The 19,785-nt window shown below is 46.5% G+C and overlaps 1 protein-coding gene across 7 annotated transcripts in view; it reads left to right on the top strand.

Moving 5' to 3' along the window:
• Positions 1 to 19,785, top strand: part of LOC141174230 (transcription factor Sox-6-like) — a 454,128-nt gene that overhangs the window by 365,920 nt on the left and 68,423 nt on the right. The gene's annotated exons all lie outside the window — the stretch shown is intronic.

The following is a 19,785-nucleotide window of genomic DNA, read 5'->3' on the forward strand; positions in this document are numbered from 1 at the left end:
ACGGTAGTTTTGGGCTTTTTTTCCCCACTTATATCGCTGCTGTGGACGGGAGTTTTGGGCTTTTTTTCCCCCCTTATATCGCTCCTGTGGACGGGAGTTTTTGGCTTTTTCCCCCCTTATTTTGCTGCTGTGGACGGGAGTTTTTGCCCCCCCCCCCCTTATATCGCTCCTATGGACGGGAGTTTTGGGCTTTTGTCCCCCCTTATCTCGCTGCTGTGGACGGGAGTTTTGGGCTTTTGTACCCCCTTATTATCTCGCTGCTGTGGACGGGAGTTTTGGGCTTTTGTCCCCCCTCATCTCGCTGCTGTGGACGGGAGTTTTGGGTTTTTGTCCCCCCTTATTATCTCTCTGCTGTGGACGGGCGTTTTGGGCTTTTTTCCCCCCTTATATTGCTGCTGTGGACGGGAGTTTTGGGCTTTTGTCCCCTCTTATCTCGCTGCTGTGGATGGGAGTTTTGGGCTTTTTTCCCCCCTTATATTGCTGCTGTGGACGGGAGTTTTGGGCTTTTGTCCCCCTTATCTCGCTGCTGTGGACGGGAGTTTTGTGCTTTTGTCCCCTCTTATATCTTTGCTGTGGACGGGAGTTTTTGGCTTTTTTTCCCCCCTTATATCGCTCCTGTGGACGGGAGTTTTTGACTTTTTTCCCCCCTTATCTCACTGCTGTCGACGGGAGTTTTGGGCTTTTGTCCCCCCTTATCTCGCTGCTGTGGACAGGAGTTTTGGGCTTTTGTCCCCCCTTATCTCGCTGCCGTGGACTGGAGTTTTGGGCTTTTGTCCCCCCTTATCTTGCTGCTGTGGACAGGAGTTTTGTTCTTTTGTCCCCCCTTGTTTCGCTGCTGTGGACGGGAGTTTGGGGCTTTTGTCCCCTCATATCTCGCTGCTGTGGTCGGGAGTTTTGGGCTTTTGTCCCCCCTTGTATCGCTGCTGTGGACGGGAGTTTTGGGCTTTTGTCCCCCCTTATCTCGCTGCTGTGGACGGGAGTTTTGGGCTTTTGTCCCCCTTTGTATCTCTGCTGTGGACGGGAGTTTTGGGCTTTTGTCCCCCCTTGTATCGCTGCTGTGGACGGGAGTTTTTGGCTTTTGTCCCCCCTTGTATCGCTGCTGTGGACGGGAGTTTTTGGCTTTTGTCCCCCCTTGTATCGCTGCTGTGGACGGGAGTTTTGGGCTTTTGTCCCCCCTTGTATCGCTGCTGTGGACGGGAGTTTTGGGCTTTTGTCCCCCCTTATTATATCGCTGCTGTGGACGGGAGTTTTGGGCTTTTGTCCCCCCTTATATCGCTGCTGTGGACGGGAGTTTTGGGCTTTTGTCCCCCCTTATCTCGCTGCTGTGGACGGGAGTTTTGGGCTTTTGTCCCCCCTTATCTCGCTGCTGTGGACGGGAGTTTTGGGCTTTTGTCCCCCCTTATCTCTCTGCTGTGGACGGGAGTTTTGGGCTTTTGTCCCCCCTTATTATCTCTCTTCTGCAGACGGGAGTTTTGGGCTTTTGTCCCCCCTTATTATCTCGCTGCTGTGGACGGGAGTTTTGGGCTTTTGTCCCCACTTATTATCTCGCTGCTGTTGGCGGGAGTTTTGGGCTTTTGTCCCCCCTTATTATTTCGCTGCTGGGGATGGGAGTTTTGGGCTTTTGTCCCCCCTTATCTCGCTGCTGTGGACGGGAGTTTTGGGCTTTTGTCCCCCCCTTATCTCGCTGCTGTGGACGGGAGTTTTGTGCTTTTGTCCCCCCCTTATCTCGCTGCTGTGGACGGGAGTTTTGGGCTTTTGTCCCCCCTTATCTCGCAGCTGTGAACGGGAGTTTTGGGCTTTTGTCCCCCCTTATCTCGCTGCTGTGGACGGGAGTTTTGGGCCCCCCTTATCTCGCTGCTGTGGAAGGGAGTTTTGGGCTTTTGTCCCCTCCTTATCTCGCAGCTGTGGACGGGAGTTTTGGGCTTTTGTCCCCCCTTATTATCTCGCTGCTGTGAACGGGAGTTTTGGGCTTTTGTCCCCCCTTATTATCTCGCTGCTGTGGACGGGAGTTTTGGGCTTTTGTCCCCCCTTATTATCTCTCTGCTGCGGACGGGAGTTTTGGGCTTTTGTCCCCCCTTATTATCGCGCTGCTGTGGACGGGAGTTTTGGGCTTTTGTCCCCCCTTATTATCTCGCTGCTGTTGGCGGGAGTTTTGGGCTTTTGTCCCCCCTTATCTCGCTGCTGGGGATGGTAGTTTTGGGCTTTTGTCCCCCCTTATTATCTCGCTGCTGTGAACGGGAGTTTGGGGTTTTTGTCCCCCCTTATCTCGCTGCTGTGGATGGGAGTTTTGGCCTTTTGTCCCCCCTTATTATCTCGCTGCTGTGGACAGGAGTTTTGGGCTTTTGTCCCCCCTTATTATCTCGCTGCTGTTGGCGGGAGTTTTGGGCTTTTGTCCCCCCTTATCTCGCTGCTGGGGATGGGAGTTTTGGGCTTTTGTCCCCCCTTATTATCTCGCTGCTGTGAATGGGAGTTTTGGGTTTTTGTCCCCCCTTATCTCGCTGCTGTGGATGGGAGTTTTGGCCTTTTGTCCCCCCTTATTATCTCGCTACTGTGAACGGGAGTTTTGGGTTTTTGTCCCCCCTTATCTCGCTGCTGTGGATGGGAGTTTTGGCCTTTTGTCCCCCCTTATTATTTCGCTGCTGGGGATGGGAGTTTTGGGCTTTTGTCCCCCCTTATCTCGCTGCTGTGGACGGGAGTTTTGTGCTTTTGTCCCCCCCTTATCTCGCTGCTGTGGACGGGAGTTTTGGGCTTTTGTCCCCCCCTTATCTCGCTGCTGTGGACGGGAGTTTTGGGCTTTTGTCCCCCCTTATCTCGCAGCTGTGAACGGGAGTTTTGGGCTTTTGTCCCCCCTTATCTCTCTGCTGTGGACGGGAGTTTTGGGCTTTTGTCCCCCCCTTATCTCGCTGCTGTGGAAGGGAGTTTTGGGCTTTTGTCCCCCCCCTTATCTCGCAGCTGTGGACGGGAGTTTTGGGCTTTTGTCCCCCCTTATTATCTCGCTGCTGTGAACGGGAGTTTTGGGCTTTTGCCCCCCCTTATCTCGCTGCTGTGGACGGGAGTTTTGGGCTTTTGTCCCCCCTTATTATCTCGCTGCTGTGAACGGGAGTTTTGGGCTTTTGCCCCCCCTTATCTCGCTGCTGTGGACGGGAGTTTTGGGCTTTTGTCCCCCCCTTATCTCGCAGCTGTGGACGGGAGTTTTGGTCTTTTGTCCCCCCTTATTATCTTGCTGCTGTGAACGGGAGTTTTGGGCTTTTGTCCCCCCCTTATCTCGCAGCTGTGGACGGGAGTTTTGGTCTTTTGTCCCCCCTTATTATCTTGCTGCTGTGAACGGGAGTTTTGGGCTTTTGTCCCCCCCTTATCTCGCAGCTGTGGACGGGAGTTTTGGGCTTTTGTCCCCCCTTATTATCTTGCTGCTGTGAACGGGAGTTTTGGGCTTTTGTCCCCCCTTATCTCGCTGCTGTGGACGGGAGTTTTGGGCTTTTGTCCCCCCTTATCTCGCAGCTGTGGACGGGAGTTTTGGGTTTTGTCCCCCCTTATTATCTCGCTGCTGTGGACGGGAGTTTTGGGCTTTTGTCCCCCCTTATCTCGCTGCTGTGGACGGGAGTTTTGGGCTTTTGTCCCCCCTTATCTCGCTGCTGTGGACGGGAGTTTTGGGCTTTTGTCCCCCCTTTTTCTTGCTCCTGTGGACGGGAGTTTAGGGCTTTTGTCCCCCTTTATCTCGCTGCTGTGGACGGGAGTTTTGGGCTTTTGTCCCCCCTTTATCTCACTCCTTTGGACGGGAGTTTTGGGCTTTTGTCCCCCCTTATATCGCTCCTGTGGACCGGAGTTTTGGGCTTTTGTCCATAGATGATTTGTTGCAGGGTTTTTTAGATACTTTGTTCTCTCTCCGTTCACCACTCCTCACTGCACTTTTCTATCCAGTTGAGACGCGGAAGACATCTCGTGTGCAAGGAGCATATTAACCACCAGCAATGAAACAGTTAATGAAAATAATGGAATTTAAAGAAAGAAAAAAAACCTCAGAACTTGCAATTGTCGAACTCTACAAAGACGACTTGTGATTCTCTTTCTTGCCGATAATGGGACGAGGCGTTAAATAATGGATACCTCCCTTAAGAGTCCCTACAAATTATTTTCAGGAACAATCTTTCAAGCCGCTCGTGTTCAGTGGCGCAGCCTCGACGGCTTCTTTTTTCCTCGTTTTTAGCGGGAGATGTTCCACATAATCATTGTGACTTGTGGTGCAGTCACTTAACATTCGCTCGCAGCCGCGCCGTAAATTATGGAGTGAAATTGACGGCTGTAGATCTGGGATGTGAAGTCTCGCTGCCGTGTCTGTAACTCTATTCCTGGGAGATGTTGTGTCCTTAAAACATGAAATGCGTTAATATTGCGCAGGTCTCGCGGCTGCCGCCATTATTGCCCCTGCTCTCATTTTACTGCCTGGTTGGGACACAAGACGACTTGTCTAATTCAGAACAAGTTATTTCTGACGTTCACCCTGATGATGTCCTCTCTTTATGCACTTGTAGAGAAGCAGAATTGTTACTAAAGGGACAGCGTCCCCACGCAAAGTTATGAAGAGCCAATCAGAACTTGTGACTCTGTAGTTCAAGAGGCGCGGGAAGTGTCATGTGACGCTTTCAGTTCCGATGATTGGCTGGGAGGTTTTGCAGGAGGGATGTGCACATGTGTATCGCTGCTTGTGCATGAATTAGTGCCAAGTGGTGAAGTCTTCTGTAGGATAGTCCAGAGGTTTTTGCCAATGACCCTGTCCCTTTAAGAACACGTAGAACACATTCTGCCCAAATTTATTTCAAAAGTAATAAAATCTCGAAATCTTAAATTGGGCAAATTCAGTCAAAAGTTCCAGAAAATTGTCGTGCCTTGATGCCAGATGCCATATGCTGGAAGCTGCGCGGCGATTGTCCTCTATAATTGACTAAAATAATAGAAATAAATTAACAGAAGAGCGACTAAGAACTCTCTACATGGCGTCAGATTTTCATGAACTAGAATATTTTTCATTGCAAAATACTGGTGCACATTATGATGTGTATAATGAGCGTCTGATGCTATTTTATATGTGTATGGGTCATATAAATATATATATTTACAGTATAAGTAATGGGCACAGTCATGGGGAACAGATAAGGCCTGTCCCCAAAACTGTTCCCACAAAGCTGAAGCTACAATTGTCCACAATGTCTTGAGCTGAAGATGAAGATTTCCCATCACTGGAGCTGAGGGTCCGCGGCCGCCCCCTGATAACAGCCCATAGCATTATCCCCCTCCACCATCTGTACAGGGGGCACAATACAGTCGGGGGGTAACGTCCTCCTGGAATCACCAGACTTCTCCGTCAGACGCAGATAGAGACGTGCGATCCGTCACTGCACAGAACACGTCTCCTCCAGAGTCCAGTGGTGGCGGCTTTACACCACTCCATCCGACGCTCGGCATTGTGCTTGGTGATGTACGGCTGCAGGCAGCTGCTCGGCCATGTAGCTCCTGGTGGGGGCGCTGTGTTTATACCAGAGGAGGTCTGGACTCGCTCCTAAGCGCTCAGCCCCCCGCTCTGTAACGTTACGGGGTCTCCACTTTGGGGCTGCGGTTCCCTCCACTTCTCAGTAATATCACTCACAGGTGATGGGAAGGAGATTTCTTAAGCATTTTCATTCATTAAAATCTTCTATTGGGGAAAAAAAATATTTTTGTCAAATAAAAAATCACAGTAATGATTGAAAATCCTGATAATGAAATCTGTAGAGATCAGCAGATTCTACCCATGGATCTGATAACAGTAGCACAGGCTTCATATGAGAACCGCACCTCCTGCTGCAAGAAGTGGATTCAATAAGGATTATATGTGCTGCTGAGTGACAGACGTTACTGTGTAGGACAACAAGCAACATCATATCTGTGTGGATGATCTCTATACAGCGGAATGTAAAAGTTTCGGCACCCCGGGTCAAAATTACTGCTATTCTGAACAATTAAGCAAGTTGAAGATGAAATGATCACTAAAGTTAAAGTTGACACATTTCCTTTGTATTTTAGGCAAAAAATATATTGTCATCTTTTACATTTTAAAAATTACAAAAAGGAAAATGGGCCAATGCAAAAGTTTGTGAACCCTTGGAGATTTGTGTGCTCTGATAACTTTGACCAAGGTTTCAGACCTTAATTAGCCGATTAGGGTTATGGCTTGTTCACGATCATCGTTAGGCCTGGCCGGTGATGCAAATTTCCAGCTTTATAAAAACCTCCTCTAACCTTGTGCCAAATCCAGCAGCCATGGGGTCTTCTAAGCAGCTGCCGAGCTCTGGAAATGGTGGAGGCCACAAAGCAGGAGAAGCTATAAGAAGATAGCAAAGCGTCTTCTAGTTGCCCTTTCCTCAGTTCGAAATGTAATTAAGAAATGGCAGATACCAGGAACAGTGGAGGTCAAGATAAGGTCTGGAAGACCAAGCAAAATTTCAGTTAGAGCTGCTTGTAGGATTGCTAGAGAGGCAAATCAGAACTCCCATTTGACTGCAAAAGACCTTCAGAAAGATTTAGCAGACTCTGGAGTTGTGGTCCATTGTTCTACTGTTCAGAGACACCTGCACAAATATGTCCTCCATGGAAGAGTCATCAGAAGAAAACCTCTCCTGCGTCCTCACCATAACATTCAGCATCAGAAGTAGCAAAAGAACATCTAAACAGTCCTGATGCATTCTGGAAACAAGTCCTGTGGACCGATGAGGTGAAATAGAAGTCTGGTCACAATGATGAAAGGTATGTGTGGAGAAAAAACGGCACGGAATTTCAGGAAAACAACATCTCACCAACCATTAAGCATGGGGGAAGATCAATCATGCTCTGGGGTTGTATTGCATCCAATGGCACAGGGAACATTTCATGGGTGGAGGGCAGAATGGAGTCAATGAAATTTCAACAATTTCTTGATGCACACTTATCCCCAGGAATCTCACAGAACTGGAGGAATTCTCCAAGGAAGAACGGAGGAAACTCCCTCAAACAAGAAGTGAAAGACTCTCGTCTGGCTACAAAAAGAGTTTACAAGCTGTTATATTTTCAGTTACTAACCATGCAGGGGGCACAAACTTTTGCATCTGCCCATTTTCCATTTTGTAATTTTTAAAATGTAAAATATGAAAAAAAAATATTTATATATTTTGCCTAAAATACAAAGGAAATGAGTCATCTTTAACTTTTTGCATTTTACAAATCATTTCATCTTCAACTTGCTTAACTGTTCACAATAACAGGAATTTTTCCCAGAGGTGCCCAAACTTTTACATGCCACTGTGTATTATACATGTGTATCATTCCTAGGTGATTGTGTTACGCGTACTCCTGTGTGCAGGATTTGTGTGTATGATGCATTTATATTGCCCTGTATGTATCTGTAAGGAGATGATACGTCTGCAGAAACACTGGAAGGGGCTTCTATCATTTAGGAGGGGACTGTACCTGAGCAGTAAAACATAGTGTGAATAAAAGGAGACCTTTGTCCTCCCAAGGGGTGTGTATGTTAGAATTGGGACTGGGGGGCTGCTCGGTCAGGGGGTCAGTGCCCCACAGTTGTCTGAAGCACAAAGGTGAGATCTCCATGACTGATTCTCATTTACAAACTTCTCTCTGAATTTTGAATTTCAATTAACTCTCCCAATTTGGAGTTCATTTTCTATTTAATGTAATTGCAGGAAACAACTGGCTAATTAGGGCTGAGCAGACACAAATAACTGAGAACCACCCAGCCCCCCACCCGTAATCTCTATTTATACAGCTGCAGTGGGAGCCGGGGCATTGTGACATCCATGCACCCATCCATCCACCTACACACCCATCCATCAATCCATCCATCCACCCATCCATCCAAACTACCCACGACCCATCTATCCATCCACCCATCCATCAATCCCTGCATCCACCCACCCATCCATCCAAACTACCCACGACCCATCCATCCACCCATCCCTCCATCCATCCACCCACCCATCTATCAATCAATCTACCCACCCACCCACCCATCCATCCATCTACCCACCCACCCATCTACCCACTCATCCATCCATCTATCCACCCATCCATCAATCCATCCACCCACCCATCCATCCAAACTACCCACGACCCATCCCCCATCCATCCACCCTCCCATCCAAACTACCCACGACCCATCCATCCACCCATCCCTCCACCCACCCATCTATCGATCGATCTACCCACCCACCCATCTATCTATCTACCCACCCACCCATCCATCTACCCACCGACCCATGCATTCATCCACCCACACATCCATCCACCCACCCATCCATCAATCCCTCCATCCACCCAAACTACCCACCGACCCCTCCATCCACCCACCCATCCATCTAAATCCGTCCACCCACCCATCCATCCAATCCACCACTCCATCCACCCACCCGTCCGACCGCCCACCCACCCGTCCGTCCACCCACCAATCCATCCATCCTCCCATCCATCAATCCCTCCATCCACCCACCCATCCAAACTACTCACGACCCATCCACCCATCCCTCCATCCATCCACCCATCCCTCCATCCATCCACCCATCCCTCCATCCATCTACCCACCCACCCATCCATCTACCCACCCATCCATCAATCCATCCACCCACCCACCCATCTATCAATCCCTCCATCCACCCTCCCATCCAAACTACCCACCGACCCATCCACCCACCCATCCATCAATCCCTCCATCCACCCAAACTACCCACCCACCCATCTAAATCCGTCCACTCACCCACCCATCCGTCCACGCACCCATCCATCCAATCCACCCCTCCATCCACCTGTCCGTCCACCCATCCACCCACCCGTCCGTCCACCCACCCACCCATCCATCCACCCACCCACCCACCCACCCATCCATCCACCCACCCATCCATCCATCCATCCATCAACCCACCCACCCCTCTCTCTCCTATCTATATATCTATCTGGGGCTATAGATGCTGCCAGTAAGAATTGTCGTGTAAAGACAAGTGAACATTTGTAGGAGCAGAGATGGAGCCCACGGGGGATGTATTCGATCACCTGTGGCCCTTATAAGTGCGCCGGCTCCGCGCAGACTCCACACTGCATTCAGTGTGTCAGCTTTCATCTGCAGGAGACGGGTAGATGTGAGCGGCATGTTCTCCATGTTCTGGATAGATTGAGATATACGGCAGGGAATTCCTAGATATCATTGTTGAACAGCTGCCAGTGAGCACAGCACATGAATTTCAGCTATTTCGCTCAGGATTGTTCTGCTGCACAGCTGTTTTCATTTCTCTTGACAGGTTTTTAAGTTTCTTTTGGACAAGTTTTATCACATCCCAGTAAAAGTGAGAACTCTCAGGCTGACTTCCTGCGGCAGACATGTCCCATTTATATCATAGTGATTGTTACAAGAAAATAGGATCTTCTTCCAAATATCTAGAAGCATAAGTGATTTCTAGTTAGTATTTGACCCTTGACAGATCGGTGCAATGCACTTGTGCTCCTGACAGAACGGTGCAATGCACTTGTGCTCCTGACATATTGGTGCAATGCACTTGTACTCTTGACACATCGGTGCAATGCACTTGTGCTCCTGACATATTGGTGCAATGCACTTGTACTCCTGACACATCGGTGCCATGCACTTGTGCTCCTGACTCATCGGTGCAATGCTCTGGTGCTCCTGACACATCGGTGCAATGCTCTAGTGCTCCAGACACTTCGGTGCCATGCACTTGTGCCCCTGACTCATCGGTGCAATGCACTTGTGCTCCTGTCAGATCGGTGCAATGCACTTGTGCTCCTGACTCATCGGTGCAATGCACTTGTGCTCCTGACACATCGGTGCAATGCACTTGTGCTCCTGACACATCGGTGCAATGCTCTGGTGCTCCTGACTCATCGGTGCAATGCACTTGTGCTCCTGACTCACCGGTGCAATGCACTTGTGCTCCTGACACATCGGTGCAATGCACTTGTGCTCCTGACTCATCTGTGCAATGCACTTGTGCTCCTGTCAGATCGGTGCAATGCACTTGTGCTCCTGACTCATCGGTGCAATGCACTTGTGCACCTGACACATCGGTGCAATGCACTTGTGCTCCTGACACATCGGTGCAATGCTCTGGTGCTCCTGACTCATCGGTGCAATGCACTTGTGCTCCTGACTCATCGGTGCAATGCACTTGTGCTCCTGACTCATCGGTGCAATGCACTTGTGCTCCTGACTCATCGGTGCAATGCACTTGTGCTCCTGACACATCGGTGCAATGCACTTGTGCTCCTGACACATCGGTGCAATGCTCTGGTGCTCCTGACTCATCGGTGCAATGCACTTGTGCTCCTGACTCATCGGTGCAATGCACTTGTGCTCCTGACTCATCGGTGCAATGCACTTGTGCTCCTGACTCATCGGTGCAATGCACTTGTGCTCCTGACTCATCGGTGCAATGCACTTGTGCTCCTGACTCATCGGTGCAATGCACTTGTTCAAAGACAACAAGGAGTCAGGTCACCACTTAGTTTCTATGGACCGGTAAGGCTGTGTGCCCACGTAGCGTTTTTCAAGCGTTTTTGATGCGGAATTTCCGCAGCGGAAACGCTTGTAAAACGCTTGGTAACACGCACCCCATGGTCCCCAATGGGATTCCGCAAGTTCTATGCACATGCTGCAGATTTTTCCGCAGCGTTTATGCTGCGTTCAAAAATCCGCAGCATGTCATTTAATTTTGCGTTTCCGCAAGCAGAATTGCCTTTGTCCAATGCATAAAAAACGCAAGGCAATTCCGCATGTGGAAAACGCGTGATAAACGCGCGAAAAATGCGCGATGAAACGCGTGCGGAATTCCGCATGCGTTTTTCCGGGAGAGGACTTGCAGAAATGAAGCAGAAATTTTCTGCTTCATAAATGCAACGTGGGCACATAGCCTAACTCCAGTGCACAGACATCTAAAACTCAGGTGGACCAAACGTGCATATTGAAATCTAAATTCCAGCTGCAAGGAAAATATTTAGATTTGAGAGTCCTCAGTGGTTGATACCTTTTATTTGACATTAACAGATATCAACCACTGAGGACTCTCAAATCTAAATATTTTTCTATCTACTGGATAACACGGTACAAAGATATATATTTTCCCTGCAGCAGCAAGGAGAAATCCTTATAAATTGTCCAGTTCACTTCATGCACATTAGAAGTTCGGAGCCGTGTTACTGGCCCATGCGTTTCAGACAGACATGTCTATGTGCATGATCTGAAACCTCTGGAAATCTGTCTGAAACGCGAAGGTCCGGGATAAGGACTCTAAAGTTTTACATTAAATAATCTGGAGGTTTTAAAGGGAATTTTCCCTGCTGCCAGTATACAGCGGCTCCTGAATCTGCAGTGCAATATGCTTGTGTTCCTCAATGATCAGTGCAGTCCTTGTGTTCCTCAATGATCAGTGCAGTCCTTGTATTCCTGGCTTGGTGCAGTTTGTGTTCTGGATTGGTCCGTGCTGTCCACTCCTGTTCCTCACTCATTAGTGCTGTGTCTGTTGGTTCTTGTCTGTGAAGTGCACATATTTCCTGACTTGTGGATGCAGTGTTCACGTGTTCCAGACTTGTTTGCACTTGTGATTTTAGCTCCCTGTGTGCTCTACTTGTGTTCCTGACTCCTTTGTACTTTTCACTTTTGTTCCTGACTTACTTGTACAGTTGATTTGTGTCCCTGACAATTCAGTGCAATGTAACAATGTTTCTGATTTGACCTAGGATTGCATTTATGGTCCAGACATAACAGTGCACTGTACTTGGGTTCCTAAGTTGTCAGTTCAAGACTATTGAGTTCCCAGTTTGAAGGTGCACTGCATTCACGCTCCTGACTCATCAGTGCACTGCATTCATACTCCTGACTCATCAGTGCACTGCATTCATACTCCTGACTCATCAGTGCACTGCATTCATACTCCTGACTCATCAGTGCACTGCATTCACGCTCCTGACTCATCAGTGCACTGCAGTCATACTCCTGACTCATCAGTGCACTGCATTCATACTCCTGACTCATCAGTGCACTGCATTCATACTCCTGACTCATCAGTGCACTGCATTCACGCTCCTGACTCATCAGTGCACTGCAGTCATACTCCTGACTCATCAGTGCACTGCATTCATACTCCTGACTCATCAGTGCACTGCAGTCATACTCCTGACTCATTAGTGCACTGCATTCATACTCCTGACTCATCAGTGCACTGCATTCATACTCCTGACTCATCAGTGCACTGCATTCATACTCCTGACTCATCAGTGCAGTGCAGTCATACTCCTGACTCATCAGTGCACTGCATTCATACTCCTGACTCATCAGTGCACTGCATTCATACTCCTGACTCATCAGTGCACTGCATTCATACTCCTGACTCATCAGTGCACTGCATTCACGCTCCTGACTCATCAGTGCACTGCATTCATACTCCTGACTCATTAGTGCACTGCATTCATACTCCTGACTCATCAGTGCACTGCATTCATACTCCTGACTCATCAGTGCACTGCATTCATACTCCTGACTCATCAGTGCACTGCATTCACGCTCCTGACTCATCAGTGCACTGCAGTCATACTCCTGACTCATCAGTGCACTGCATTCATACTCCTGACTCATCAGTGCACTGCATTCACGCTCCTGACTCATCAGTGCACTGCATTCATACTCCTGACTCATCAGTGCAGTGCATTCATACTCCTGACTCATCAGTGCACTGCATTTATACTCCTGACTCATCAGTGCACTGCATTCATACTCCTGACTCATTAGGGCACATATTATACAGCGGTGACATCACTGCTCTCCAGATATCAGTTATATTATACAGCGGTGACATCACTGCTCTCCAGATATCAGTTATATTATACAGCGGTGACATCACTGCTCTCCAGATATCAGTTATATTATACAGGAGGTGACATCACTGCTCTCCAGATATCAGTTATATTATACAGCAGTGACATCACCGCTCCCCAGATATCAGTTATATTATACAGCGTTGACATCACTGCTCTCCAGATATCAGTTATATTATACAGGAGGTGACATCACTGCTCTCCAGATATCAGTTATATTATACAGCAGTGACATCACCGCTCCCCAGATATCAGTTATATTATACAGCAGTGACATCACCGCTCTCCAGAAATCAGTTATATTATACAGTGGTGACATCACCGCTCTCCAGATATCAGTTATATTATACAGCAGTGACATCACCGCTCTCCAGATATCAGTTATATTATACAGCAGTGACATCACCGCTCCCCAGATATCAGTTATATTATACAGCAGTGACATCACCGCTCTCCAGATATCAGTTATATTATACAGCGGTGACATCACCGCTCTCCAGATATCAGTTATATTATACAGGAGGTGACATCACCGCTCTCCAGATATCAGTTATATTATACAGCAGAGACATCACCGCTCTCCAGATATCAGTTATATTATACAGCGGTGACATCACCGCTCTCCAGATATCAGTTATATTATACAGCAGAGACATCACCGCTCTCCAGATATCAGTTCTATTATACAGCAGTGACATCACCGCTCTCCAGATATCACTTATATTATACAGCAGTGACATCACCGCTCTCCAGATATCAGTTATATTATACAGCAGTGACATCACCGCTCTCCAGATATCAGTTATATTATACAGCAGTGACATCACCGCTCTCCAGATATCAGTTATATTATACAGCAGTGACATCACCGCTCTCCAGATATCAGTTATATTATACAGCAGTGACATCACCGCTCTCCAGATATCAGTTATATTATACAGCAGTGACATCACCGCTCTCCAGATATCAGTTATATTATACAGCAGTGACATCACCGCTCTCCAGATATCAGTTATATTATACAGCAGTGACATCACCGCTCTCCAGATATCAGTTATATTATACAGCAGTGACATCACCGCTCTCCAGATATCAGTTATATTATACAGCAGTGACATCACCGCTCTCCAGATATTAGTTATATTATACAGCAGTGACATCACCGCTCCCCAGATATCAGTTATATTATACAGCAGTGACATCACCGCTCTCCAGATATTAGTTATATTATACAGCAGTGACATCACCGCTCTCCAGATATCAGTTATATTATACAGCAGTGACATCACCGCTCTCCAGATATCAGCTATATTATACAGCAGTGACATCACCGCTCTCCAGATATCAGTTATATTATACAGCAGTGACATCACCGCTCTCCAGATATCAGTTATATTATACAGCAGTGACATCACCGCTCTCCAGATATCAGGTATATTATACAGCGGTGACATCACCGCTCCCCAGATATCAGTTATATTATACAGCAGTGACATCACCGCTCTCCAGATATCAGTTATATTATACAGCAGTGACATCACCGCTCTCCAGATATCAGTTATATTATACAGCAGTGACATCACCGCTCCCCAGATATCAGTTATATTATACAGCGGTGACATCACCGCTCTCCAGATATCAGTTATATTATACAGCAGTGACATCACCGCTCTCCAGATATCAGTTATATTATACAGCGGTGACATCACCGCTCTCCAGATATCAGTTATATTATACAGCAGAGACATCACCGCTCTCCAGATATCAGTTCTATTATACAGCAGTGACATCACCCCTCTCCAGATATCAGTTATATTATACAGCAGTGACATCACCGCTCTCCAGATATCACTTATATTATACAGCAGTGACATCACCGCTCTCCAGATATCAGTTATATTATACAGCAGTGACATCACCGCTCTCCAGATATCAGTTATATTATACAGCAGTGACATCACCGCTCTCCAGATATCAGTTATATTATACAGCAGTGACATCACCGCTCTCCAGATATCAGTTATATTATACAGCAGTGACATCACCGCTCTCCAGATATCAGTTATATTATACAGCAGTGACATCACCGCTCTCCAGATATCAGTTATATTATACAGCAGTGACATCACCGCTCTCCAGATATCAGTTATATGATACAGCAGTGACATCACCGCTCTCCAGATATTAGTTATATTATACAGCAGTGACATCACCGCTCCCCAGATATCAGTTATATTATACAGCAGTGACATCACCGCTCTCCAGATATCAGTTATATTATACAGCAGTGACATCACCGCTCTCCAGATATCAGTTATATTATACAGCAGTGACATCACCGCTCTCCAGATATCAGCTATATTATACAGCAGTGACATCACCGCTCTCCAGATATCAGTTATATTATACAGCAGTGACATCACCGCTCCCCAGATATCAGTTATATTATACAGCAGTGACATCACCGCTCTCCAGATATCAGTTATATTATACAGCAGTGACATCACCGCTCTCCAGATATCAGTTATATTATACAGCAGTGACATCACCGCTCTCCAGATATCAGTTATATTATACAGCAGTGACATCACCGCTCTCCAGATATCAGTTATATTATACAGCAGTGACATCACCGCTCTCCAGATATCAGTTATATTATACAGCAGTGACATCACCGCTCCCCAGATATCAGTTATATTATACAGCAGTGACATCACCGCTCTCCAGATATCAGTTATATTATACAGCAGAGACATCACCGCTCTCCAGATATCAGTTATATTATACAGCAGTGACATCACCGCTCTCCAGATATCAGTTATATTATACAGCGGTGACATCACCGCTCTCCAGATATCAGTTATATTATACAGCAGTGACATCACCGCTCTCCAGATATCAGTTATATTATACAGCAGTGACATCACCGCTCTCCAGATATCAGTTATATTATACAGCAGTGACATCACCGCTCTCCAGATATCAGTTATATTATACAGCAGTGACATCACCGCTCTCCAGATATCAGTTATATTATACAGCAGTGACATCACTGCTCTCCAGATATCAGTTATATTATACAGCAGTGACATCACCGCTCTCCAGATATCAGTTATATTATACAGCAGTGACATCACCGCTCTCCAGATATCACTTATATTATACAGCAGTGACATCACCGCTGTCCAGATATCAGTTATATTATACAGCGGTGACATCACCTCTCTCCAGATATCAGTTATATTATACAGCAGTGACATCACCGCTCCCCAGATATCAGTTATATTATACAGCAGTGACATCACCGCTCTCCAGATATCAGTTATATTATACAGCAGTGACATCACCGCTCTCCAGATATCAGTTATATTATACAGCAGTGACATCACCGCTCTCCATATATCAGTTATATTATACAGCAGTGACATCACCGCTCTCCAGATATCAGTTATATGATACAGCAGTGACATCACCGCTCCCCAGATATCAGTTATATTATACAGCAGTGACATCACCGCTCTCCAGATATCAGTTATATTATACAGCAGTGACATCACCGCTCTCCAGATATCAGTTATATTATACAGCAGTGACATCACCGCTCTCCAGATATCAGTTATATTATACAGGAGGTGACATCACCGCTCTCCAGATATCAGTTATATTATACAGCAGTGACATCACCGCTCTCCAGATATCAGTTATATTATACAGGAGGTGACATCACCGCTCTCCAGATATCAGTTATATTATACAGCAGTGACATCACCGCTCTCCAGATATCAGTTATATTATACAGCGGTGACATCACCTCTCTCCAGATATCAGTTATATTACACAGCAGAGACATCACCGCTCTCCAGATATCAGTTATATTATACAGCAGTGACATCACCTCTCTCCAGATATCAGTTATATTATACAGCAGTGACATCACCGCTCCCCAGATATCAGTTATATTATACAGCAGTGACATCACCGCTCTCCAGATATCAGTTATATTATACAGCAGTGACATCACCGCTCTCCAGATATCAGTTATATTACACAGCAGTTGTATAAATTCTGTTTCTATGTGATTGATCTTTACTTAGTAGAAACTTTTTCTTGTTGTTTCTGGGTCGTCTTTTAGGGATGAATCTGTTTCTGGGCTTTCGGCGGCATATTTTGGAAACCTTCATCTCAAGATGTATTAATTTATTAAGTGTAATTTTACTAATGAGTTTCTCGGCATTAAATAAAACATTTGAACACGCTGCATAGAAGCTGCTTTAAAATTTAACGTGTTTCTCTTATTTTGTGGCCGCTGTTATTAATGCAGTGACTGTGAAATAAAGCTCCGTTGTAATCAATAAAATAAGACTAAATCTGCTTTTATGCCGTCCCCTGACAATAAGTATAAGCGGGAAACGCATTGATGTGGAAGGGGATTCATGCAGGAAAATGAGATAAATTATTGAACGCAGGGTTTGATTTTTTTTTCAAACCAACAAATTATGATTAATTGAAGACGTGAGTCTAAAAAAATACAGAAATTACTCACTATTTGCCTCTTTCAAAGTCTTTGATAATTCTCTGCACCTAACGTCCTATTAACGCTACGAAAGTCTGAGATCAGCGCGAAGTAGAGAATTAGAGAGGTGATAGGACGGGTCCCATATGACGTCCCCAAAATCTCCTGATAATGCAAGACCTGGATATACTTACAGGGGGCGGGGCTGAGTGTAAGGGGTGTGGCCTCATGTCATTATATCAGTGATGTCATCATGGGGCGGGGCTGGAGTATAAGGGGTGTGGTCTCATGTAATTATATCAGTGATGTCTTCACCAGGGGCGGGGCTGGAGAATAAGGGGTGTGGCCTCATGTCATTATATCAGTGATGTCACCACCAGGGGCGGGGCTGGAGTATGAGGTGTGGTCACATCTCATATCAATGATGTCGTCACCAGGGGCGGGGCTGGAGTATAAGGGGTGTGGTCTCATGTCATTATATCAGTGATGTCGTCACCAGGGGGCGGGGCTGGAGTGTAAGGGGTGTGGTCTCATGTTCTTATATCAGTGATGTCATCACCAAGGGCCTGTGCTTGAGTACAAAGGGTGTGGTCTCAGGTCATTATAGCAGTGATGTCACCTCAAGGGGGCGGAGCTGACAACCTCTCACATGGATACAGGCAGGTTGTCAGCAGTGATAGATGAGGGGCCGCCGGTGCTGGAGTATAAGGGGTGTGACCTTATGTCTGATCACATGTCATTGCAGTGACTTGCGAAAGTATTCACTCCCTTAGCATTTTTTGTGTTTTCTACCTTGCAACCTGGAATTTCACTGATTTTTTTTAGAGTTTGCATCAGTTCATGTAAAGAACGTGCCGACATCTGAACATTTGATTTTCTTTTTATTGTGAAGCAAACAACAAATAGGACAGAATAACTGAAAACTTCTGTGTGCATAACTATTCACCCCCCTAAAGTCAGTACTTTGTGGAGCCTCCTTTTGCAGCAATTACAGCTGCAAGTCGCTTTGGACAACTCTTTATGAGGTTCCACATATCGCCACTGGGATTTTTGTCCATTCCTCAAGGCAAAACTGCTCCAGCTCCTTCAAGTTAGATGATTTTCTTGTTTCCCCTTACACCACCTGAGTGTTGCTTTAGCTTTGGGTCATTGTCTTGTTGGAGCGTGAACTTCTTTCCCAGTCTCAACTCACTGACAGACTGAAACAGATTTTGCTAAAGAATATCTTTGCATTTCGCACCATCAATTTTCCATTCGACTTGGACTATTTTCCCTGTACCTGCTGGCAAAAAACATTCCCACATCATGATGGTGCCACCAACATGTCTCACTGTGGGGATGGTGTTCTTTAGGTGATGAGCTGTGTTGGTTTGGCGCCAGACATAGCTTTTACCTTGGTGGCCAAAAAGTTCAGTTTTGGTCTCATCTGACCACAGGATCTTCCTCCATACATTTGGGGAGTCTCCCACGTCTTTTGGTAAACTCAAAACGAGCCTTACAATTTTTGTGTGTAAGTAAATGCTTTTTTCTGGCCACTCTTCCATAAAGGCCACCTCTATGGAGTGTACGGCTTATTGTGGTCATATGGACAAATACTCCAGTCTCTGCTTGGGAACTCTGCAGCTCCTTCAGGGTTACCTTTGGTCTCTGTGCCGCCTCTCTGATTAATGCCCTCTTTGCCCGGGCTGAGAGTTTTGGTGGCGTCCTCTCTTGGCAGGTTTGTTGTGGTACCATGTTCTTTCCATTTGATGATAATGGATTTGATGGTGCTCTGGGGATCATCAGAGATTCGGAGATTTATTTATTACCCAACCCTGACATGTACTTCTCAACAACTTTGTCCCTGACCTTGGTCTTTATGGTGTTGTTTGGAGATCTCCTTGGTCTCCATGGTGGTGTTTGGAGATCTCCTTGGTCTTCATGGTGGTGTTTGGAGATCTCCTTGGTCTCCATGGTGGTGTTTGGAGATCTCCTTGGTCTTCATGATGTTGTTTGGAGATCTCCTTGGTCTCCATGGTGGTGTTTGGAGATCTCCTTGGTCTTCATGGTGGTGTTTGGAGATCTCCTTGGTCTCCATGGTGGTGTTTGGAGATCTCCTTGGTCTTCATGGTGTTGTTTGGAGATCTCCTTGGTCTTCATGGTGTTGTTTGGAGATCTCCTTGGTCTTCATGGTGTTGTTTGGAGATCTCCTTGGTCTTCATGGTGTTTGGTTAGTGGTGCCTCTTGTTAATGGTGTTGCAGCCTCTGTGCCTTTCGGAAAAGGGTAAAATGTATATAGTGACAGACGTGTGACACTTAGATTTCACTAAGCATGGGACTTATGAAGGGAATTGCTTCATCGCAAAAGGAGTGAATAGATATGCACATGCCAA

The sequence above is a fragment of the Phyllobates terribilis genome, unplaced genomic scaffold, assembly GCF_046119375.1.
Source record: "Phyllobates terribilis strain yellow unplaced genomic scaffold, ASM4611937v1 Scaffold_13__5_contigs__length_258822181, whole genome shotgun sequence".
Lineage (NCBI taxonomy): Eukaryota > Metazoa > Chordata > Amphibia > Anura > Dendrobatidae > Phyllobates > Phyllobates terribilis.